Source organism: Salmo trutta, chromosome 15, assembly GCF_901001165.1.
Source record: "Salmo trutta chromosome 15, fSalTru1.1, whole genome shotgun sequence".
Classification (NCBI taxonomy): domain Eukaryota; kingdom Metazoa; phylum Chordata; class Actinopteri; order Salmoniformes; family Salmonidae; genus Salmo; species Salmo trutta.
In genome coordinates this window covers 17,088,563-17,097,616 of record NC_042971.1, presented here as the reverse complement: position 1 = coordinate 17,097,616, position 9,054 = coordinate 17,088,563, and the positions used below count along the sequence as shown (strand labels likewise).

The 9,054-nt window shown below is 42.5% G+C and overlaps 1 long non-coding RNA gene across 1 annotated transcript; it reads left to right on the top strand.

Moving 5' to 3' along the window:
- The first annotated feature begins 2,281 nt into the window (after positions 1-2,281).
- LOC115148567 (uncharacterized) lies at positions 2,282-5,494 on the top strand. The gene is made up of 2 exons (XR_003866689.1): positions 2,282-2,954; positions 3,242-5,494. It is a non-coding gene; the product is annotated as an uncharacterized LOC115148567 (long non-coding RNA).
- Positions 5,495-9,054: the final 3,560 nt, after the last annotated feature.

Below are 9,054 nucleotides of genomic sequence, written 5' to 3'. Positions count from 1 at the left end.
CCCTACGCCTACCTGGACGTGCTGCTGATCCTGGACTGGCCCTAGCTCCTCCCCTGGGTGTGTCTAGCCCTAGCTCCTCCCCCTCCACTGGGTTTGCCTACCCCTAGATTGAGATTGAGATGATTCCAGAATACAATCATAATGAAGATTGTTTTCTGTGATTATCTACGGTACATTTAACACTTCCATTCTACAATATCTTTCTCAACATTGTATTTTTGGTGTGGTTTGTCTCTCACAGAACATGAGGCTGAGGAGAAAAAAAGTCACAAAAATCCAGACACTGGGAACAAGGTAAAGTAAAAAAATAAATAAAACAAAGGAACATCAGTGGGAGTTAACACACACATCTAAATGTCATAACACATCTGAACATACAAAACAATGGCAAACACAGCAGATAAAACACACATCTAGGACTACACACTAACCAAGCAAACAAGGATTAGGATGGTATCATCCATTATAATGCTTACACCTATCCAAACATCTCCATAAGTAGATAGGGGTAGGTCTAACATATCCATCCATAGACACAATTTTTTACTTTTCAGGAGAAGAGATGTAAGGGAGGAGAGGAGACAGTAGACAGAAGAGAAGGGGAAGGGAGAGGAGACGGTAGGGAGGGGAGACTAGAGAGGAGACGGTAGGGAGGGAAGGATAGACGTAGAAAGGGGAGAGGAGACGGTAGAGAGGGAAGGATAGACGTAGAAAGGGGAGAGGAGACGGTAGAGAGGGGAGGGGAGAGGGTAGGGAGGGGAGATGGTAGGGAGGGGAGACTAGAGGGGAGACTAGAGAGGGGAGGGGAGACGGTAGAGGGGAGATGGTAGAGAGGGGAGACGGTAGAGAGGGAAGGATAGACATAGAAAGGGGAGAGGAGACGTAGAGAGGGGAGGGTAGGGAGGGGAGACTAGAGAGGGGAGAGGAGACGGTAGGGGGGGAGACGGTAGGGAGGGGAGACGGTAGAGAGGGAAGGATAGACTAGAAAGGGGAGAGGAGATGGTAGAGAGGGAAGGATAGACTAGAAAGGGGAGAGGAGACGGTAGAGAGGGAAGGATAGACTAGAAAGGGGAAAGGAGACGGTAGAGAGAGAAGGATAGACTAGAAAGGGGAGAGGAGACGGTAGAGAGGGAAGGATAGACTAGAAAGGGGAGAGGAGACGGTAGAGAGGGAAGGATAGAGAGAGGAGATGTTAGAGGAAGAAAGGAAGAGGATAGGGGTGGAGAGGGTTTCATCTTTATGTTAGAGTGAGGGTTCCACTCTTTTTAAAGTTCCACATATTTGTTGTATTTTGTGTTTTTTATGGAAAAAATAATAAATTAAATCTAAGCAACCAATGACTTTGTTCTTTTTGGTATCTCTCATGCCATATTCCTATTGCTAGCGTTATAGTTAATGCTATTCCATTACCTCAGTTCCATTGCTGTAGTTTCTGTAGTCTGGTGGCCAGTATATGAAAAGAAAGAATAAGAAAATATTTCCATTCTTCACATCACGGACTGGTAGAGCTGGGACAGGTTGGTGCAATAATTATCAAGTAGAACAGAAAAACTACTCAAACTCTACACGGACCTCTAGTGGAAATCAAGTCCAGTCTGCTGTTGAACTCGACGATTCCCCTCGTCGTGAACAGGACTTTGACAATATTGGTATCCCTTCTAGCCATGACCATAATTGGAATTATAAACTGGGTGGTTCGAGCCCTGAATGCTGATTGGATGACAGCTGTATATCGGACCGTATACCACGGGTATGACAAAACATATATTTTAACTGCTCTATTTACGTTGGTAACCAGTATATAATAGCAATAAGGCACCTCGGAAGTTTGTGGTATGGGCTTTATCCAGGCACTCCGAGTTGAGTCAACGACTGGGTCTCGTCTCTGGCAACCGAACCGATCGAACAAACGACCAGCCAGCCTGGGTAGCAACCATATATTTGTGTCGGGACTACATCTTGTGGAAGGATGAAACAGTATGAATAAATGAATCAAAATAATAATAATGAAAATATGTAAAGTGATAATGCCCTCGAAACCGATGTGTCGACTTCGTCTCGGGCCTAACAACACCCGTGCCAATATATCCTCCAAACACCGTCTTCTCGAGCATTATCACTAAAATAATAACGTCCAGCTGTTTTTTTTTAGCATTGGTCTGAGTATGGTTGTCGCTAGTTACCACAGCCACAAAGTAATAATTATGGCTAACCCCCGTGCCTATTTCTACAATTTATCTTGTTAAAATCAGATTTTAAACCACCTAACCTTAATCGTAACCACACTGCTAACCTTAAATCACGCGTTTTTACGATCATTTTGACTTTGTGGCGGTGGTAACTAGTGACAACCACTAAGTACGCCAGGACCTGACGCGAAATAGCGTTCTATCACGTGCAATTACGTCAACAATTTGAATTGGCGGATGCGGATTTTGAGACGGAGAAACAGTTTACATTTAAACTGTTTGTAATGTTCGCAAGTATGGCTCCAATATTTCCAATGTATACCACCAGACCAGGACATGTTATTCTCTTTCTACTGACTCGATGTGTTCGTCCCAAATGGCACCCTTATTCCTTATATAGTGCACAACATTTGACCAGAGCCATGTGTGTCCTTTGGGACACTCAATAATATAATGAGGTGGTTCAGATCAGTTGTTTTTTTTACCCTGAGGAACTGTATTGACTGAGAAGAGTATATTGTCCCATATCTCTTTAAACATATGCAGTACACAGTGATTTCCATTTTCTTTTGAAATGAATTCATCAATCGAGTATGTGTCCTTTTCATCCAGCGTACAACATTCCCCTTTAACAACGTCGACCATGCAGACTCCCACTGACAGGAGAGAACAGCCAGGACTAGCATCAGGAGCATGAGGCCACACTTCCCACATCGCCTCTGGCCTTTGTTAATGTTTACGTATCTTGCATCACTCATCTCATATGTATATACTGTATTTTAAATACCATCTATTGCATCTTGCCTATGTCGCTCTGTCTTTGCTCATCCATATATTTATATGTACAGTATATATATTCTTACTCCATTCCTTTACTTAGATTTGTGTGTATTAGGTAGTTGTTGTGGAATTGTTAGATTACATGTTAGATATTGCTGCATTTTCGGAACTAGAAGCACAAGGATTTCACTGCACTCGCAATTACATCTGCAAACCATGTGTATGTGACCAATAACATTTGATTTGATTCTGGGCACCTCTGTCCCTCTCAGCCCTGCCACCTCCACAGTTCCACTCACAGCGGCAACACCAACTCCACTGCCCCCTCACAGGGTTGGCCAGTTCTTGAGCTGGGAGATGGAGGTCCTCGACACTTCTGTCTCTCCTTAATGGAAACCCTGGTGGTCTTTCCTCCTTTGGCTGATCTGATGCAGAATCCCCTGATGGTCGACTTCTGTGTTACACCGCTCAAGTGTGTGGCTGGTCTCGGTCTCACCTGTACGCAGAGGATGATCTCTGGTCTGGGAATGGATCAGTTGCTTCCTCTGGCCAGGCAAGACTGTGGGCAATGTTGTCCACTTCCAGAACCAACTGAGAATGGCTCAGCTGTTGATGGTTGAATGATGTTGAAGGGTTTGATTTGAAGATTAAACAGAACACAATAACTTCATTATCTTCACAAACCAGCTCTACCATCTCAGTACACATGACTTTTCGTGTACATAACCTTGTATATGTGCAAACTTGTGATTACAATGTTTTTGTCATTATTACAGAATGTCATGTATAGGACCCTTAAATGTTTTCATTTCAAATTGTTTTAACTGGATAAGAATGGATGATTGAAAATATGTGATCATTCATTATACAAAGACCAAAAGCATTCCCACCGACCTCTCACCGACCTCTGCGAGTCTGCTCTGTTGTGGAGCGTAGAGTGACTGTTGTGATGCTGTCTTCACGGTGACAGCACAGGACATAAAGTAGGACACGGGAAGTGATTTCCAATTGCTGATGATGGCATTACCTCTGTCCCATTTCAGATCAAATTAAGACAACTTTCATACTAACAACAATGAGAAGAGAGCACCATCTGTCCTCCACAATTCACACTGTGTTTTATTACCAAATGATATTAGATAAAGGTAATCTCTAATGAACTTCCGAAAAACTGTCCATGACAGTTTTTGAAACCCACGAATACATGAGACTCATCATTAATGGTTGAACGTAAAAGACACATTTTATATATTTCAGCTATTTTTAGCTACGTTAGCTATATTTCTTAAATATTTATTTTCAATGTTTTCCTCTTTTTCCTTGTGCTGGCGAATGCTGTATATATGTAAATGTTTCAGAGTGTAGCGTACTTACAACTTGATGTGTTATATAAGTATAACGTTGGATGACCTCACCAGCGAGATGACAACCATTCAGTGCCAGACATGCCTTGCTGTCTGGGAAGTGATTTGATTGACCTCATGTGTGCCTCTGTACTGTACTCTGAGTTTGGATTCAGTCTATGTGCACACACACACACACACTGTTACAGTAGCTGATTGATGAGGTTCCTGTTGATGGGTGAGCAGATAACGGGCAATTCTGGCATGTGTCCCGTGTTCTCAGTTCAACAAAGGAGACCAGACACAAACACAAGTGACTGGAACGTTAGAGGAAGTACAATAGATAGTGTCGAAACGTGAAGATGACACTCGTGTGAATGATTGTCCCATCTAGGTTTGTGATGACAAGTGAATTCTGTATGGGAATGTAATGATGCGCTTATGGTTATTGAGCTAAATTAAGTTCTGCATTGTCAATTTTTTTTGATACATTTGTTTGACAGTGTGGGCATGACTTTCATATTGTGGCATTGTCAAATACCTTTGATTTGACTTGAGCCTAACCATTTGCTGAGGCAAAAGTAAGAGAACATATTGGACCAAAAAGCCTATGGTCTTGAATAACTGATAATCATAACTATAACCTGTATTTCAAGAGTAATTTGTGAGTTTACACACACTATACTTACTTCTTGATGGGAAAGGCCACTGTACTTTACTGTATTTCAGTGAAGGCTGGCAGTTAATGTTGGCATACGGGGCCAACACTACAAAGACATTGAGGCCGGACCAAGTCTTTACGACGCACATAAAGACATGTCTTCTTTCCTACCAATGAAACATAATGACAGAATCAAGTTCAGACTTTTACAACTTTACATTAGGTGAAAAGTACATGCGCGCACGCACACACAAACACAGCACCTATTATCTGTGTATAAAAACAACAGTGGACCTTTTTGGCTGGGATCCTATCTTCCACTTCCTAGGTTTGGTACACCTTGTGCTGACATATTTGGACCCATTTGGAAACTGGGAGCCGTAACCAGAGAGACAAAACTTAATTCACTCCAGGGGCGGCACTGATTTTGCCCCACAGTAACCAAAAATAGACATGAAATGTTTACAGACTTGGAGCAATGCTGTCTGACTGGAGAGGGAGAGAACACCTTAAAAAACAAACTAGAAGTATGAGCAAAAAAAAGAGAAGGGAACTTCTCTTAGAGAACGGGAGATAGGTCACAGAGCTGTGATGGTGCTCGGAACACTGCTGCCTGCTTTTTCTCTCTCTCACACACCACGCAGCACGCACGCACTCCCAGAGGACACAGCCCCTAAATATACAAACTTAAACAGTGGAGACAGTGATAGTGGAGGGGGACTCGGAGCTCTGTCAGCCCAGACACACTTCAAAAGAGCCGAAAAGAAGGAGAAAGCCCCCCGGCTATGACAGAGGATAATGCAACCGGCTGAAACACCTCCCCTGATAATAAATTGAGAAGAAGAGACACTGTTGTTCATTGTTAAAGGTCGTTCCACCAATTCTTTAACTTTTTAGAAGTGTAAAAAAAAAAAAAAAAAATTTCACCTAATAACATTCTGTCACAAAGACAATTTAATAATATGAATGTACAGTTGAAGTCAGAAGTTACATACACCTTAGCCAAATACATATAAACTCAGTTCTTCATAATTTCTGACATTTAATCCTAGTAAAAATTCCCTGTCTTAGGTAGGTTAGGATCACCACTTTATTTTAAGAACGTGAAATGTAAGAATAATAGTAGAGAGAATGATTTATTTCTTTCATCACATTCCCAATGGGTCAGAAGTTTACATACACTCAATTAGTATTTGGTAGCATTGCCTTTAAATTGTTTAACTTGGGTCAAACGTTTTGGGTAGCCTTCCACAAGCTTCCCACAATAAGTTGGGTGCTTCTACACCTGCATTGCTTGCTGTTTGGGGTTTTAGGCTGGGTTTCTGTACAGCACTTTGAGATATCAGCTGATGTAAGAAGGGCGATATAAATACATTTGATTTGAATTTTGGCCCATTCCCCCTGACAGAGCTGGTGTAACTGAGTCAGGTTTGTAGGCCTCCTTGCTCGCATGCACTTTCAGTTTTGCAGACACATTTTCTATAGGATTGAGGTCAGGGTTTTGTGATGGCCACTCCAATACCTTGACTTTGTTGTCCTTAAGCCATTTTGCCACAACTTTGGAAGTATGCTTGGGGTCATTGTCCATTTGGAAGACCCATTTGCGACCAAACTTGAACTTCCTGACTGATGTCTTGATATGTTGCTTCAATATATCCACATAATTTTCCTCCCTTATGATGCCATCTGTTTTGTTTAGAGCACCAGTCCCTCCCGCAGCAAAGAACCCCCACAGCATGATGCTGCCACCCCCGTGCTTCACGGTTGGGATGGTATTCTTCGGCTTGCAAGCTACCCCCTTTTTCCTCCAAACATAAGGATGGTCATTATGTCCAAACAGTTCTATTTTTGTTTCATCAGACCAGAGGACATTTCTCCAAAAAGTATGATCTCTGTCCCCGTGTGCAGTTGCAAACCGTAGTCTGGCTTTTTTATGGCGGTTTTGGAGCAGTGGCTTCTTGTGGCCTTTCAGGTTATGTCGATATAGGACTCGTTTTACTGTGGATATAGATACTTTTGTACCGGTTTCCTCCAGCATCTTCACAAGGTCCTTTGCTGTTGTTCTGGGATTGATTTGCACTTTTCGCACCAAAGTACGTTCATCTCTAGGAGACAGAAAAGGTCTCCTTCCTGAGCGGTATGACGGCTGCGTGGTCCCATGGTGTTTATATTTGCGTACTATTGTTTGTACAGATGAACGTGGTACCTTCAGGCGTTTGGAAGTTGCTCCCAAGGATGAACCAAACTTGTGGAGGTCTGCAATTTATTTTTCTGAGGTATTGGCTGATTTCTTTTGATTTTCCTATGATGTCAAGCAAAGAGGCGCTGAGTTTGAAGGTAGGCCTTGAAATACATCCACAGGTACACCTCCAGTTGACTCAAATGATGTCAATTAGCCTATCAGAAGCTTCTAAAGCCATGACATCATTTTCTGGAATTTTCCAAGCTGTTTAAAGGCACAGTCAACTTAGTGTATGTAAACTTTTGATCCACTGGAATTGTGAATTATAGGTGAAATAATCTGTCTGTAGACAATTGTTGGAAAAATGACTTGTGTCGTGCACAAAGTAGATGTCCTATCTGACTTGCCAAAACTATAGTTTGTTAACAAGAAATTTGTGGAGTTGTTTAAAAATGAGTTTTAATGACTCCAACCTAAGTGTATGTAAACTTCCGACTTCAACTGTATCTACGGTCACTGTGGGGACGACGTCCTCGATGCACTTATTGATAAAGCCAGTGACTGATGTGGTGTACTCCTCAATGCCATCAGAAGAATCCCGGAACCTATTCCAGTCTGTACTAGCAAAACAGTCCTGTAGTTTAGCATCTACTTCATCTGACCACATTTTTTTAGACCGTGTCACTGGTGCTTCCTGTTTTAATTTTTGCTTGTAAGCAGGAATCAGGAGAATAGAGTTATGGTCAGATTTGCCAAATGGAGGGAGAGCTTTGTACGCGTCTCTGTGTGTGGAGTAAAGGGGGTCTAGAAATTTTGACCCTCTGGGTTGCACATTTAACATGCTGATAGAAATGAGGTAAAACTGATTTAAGTTTCCCTGCATTAAAGTCCCCGGCCACTAGGAGCGCCGCCTCTGGATGAGCGTTTTCTGGCTTGCTTATGACGGAATACAGCTCATTGAGTGCGGTTTTATTGCCAGCCTCAGTCTGTGGTGGTATGTAGACAGCTACGAAAAATACAGATGAACACTAAGTAGATAGTGTGGTCTACAGCTTATCATGAGATACTCTACCTCAGGCGAGCAAAACCCTGAGACTTCCTTAGATATCGTGCACCAGCTATTGTTTACAAATATGCATAGGCCCCCGCCCCGTGTCTTACCAGAGGCTGCTGTTCTATCCTGCCGATAGTGTATAACCCGCCAGCTGTATGTTCTAATGTCGTCGTTCAGCCACGACTCGGTGAAATATAAGATATTACAGTTTTCAATGTCCAATTGGTAGGATATACGTGCTTTCAGTTCGTCCCATTTATTTTCCAGCAATTGAACGTTAGCTAGCAGAACGGAAGGCAAGGGCAGATAGCCACTCTTCGCCTGATGCCTCAAGGCATCCTGATCTCTTTCCGCGAAACCTACGCTTCCTTTTCCAGCGAGTCACGGGGATTTGGGCCTGGTCGGGTGTCCGTAGTATATCCCTCCCGTCCGACTCATTGAAGAACTCTTTGTCCAATTTGAGGTGAGTAATCACAGTTCTGATGTCCAGAAGCTCTTTTCGGTCATAAGAGACGGTAGCAGCAACATTATGTACAAAACAAGTTACGAACAATGCGAGAAAACAAACAAAATAGCACGGTTGGTTAAGAGCCGATAAGACGGCAGCCCTACCCTCTGGCGCAATCTTCGCAAAACACCAGAAAATAGCCAAAAAGAGTAGAACCAGCTAAACCTGCTTTTACAATGATTTTACTCACAAAACTCACAAAAGCTCTGACGAAGGCCGTGAGGCCGATACGTAAGCTTATTAAAGATCAGTGATACTATCAAGAGCAATGTGCGGTTTCCTTTTTCCTTCACACTGATTTTACTGTTAATGTTCAATATTTCTTTCGTATAAAAAG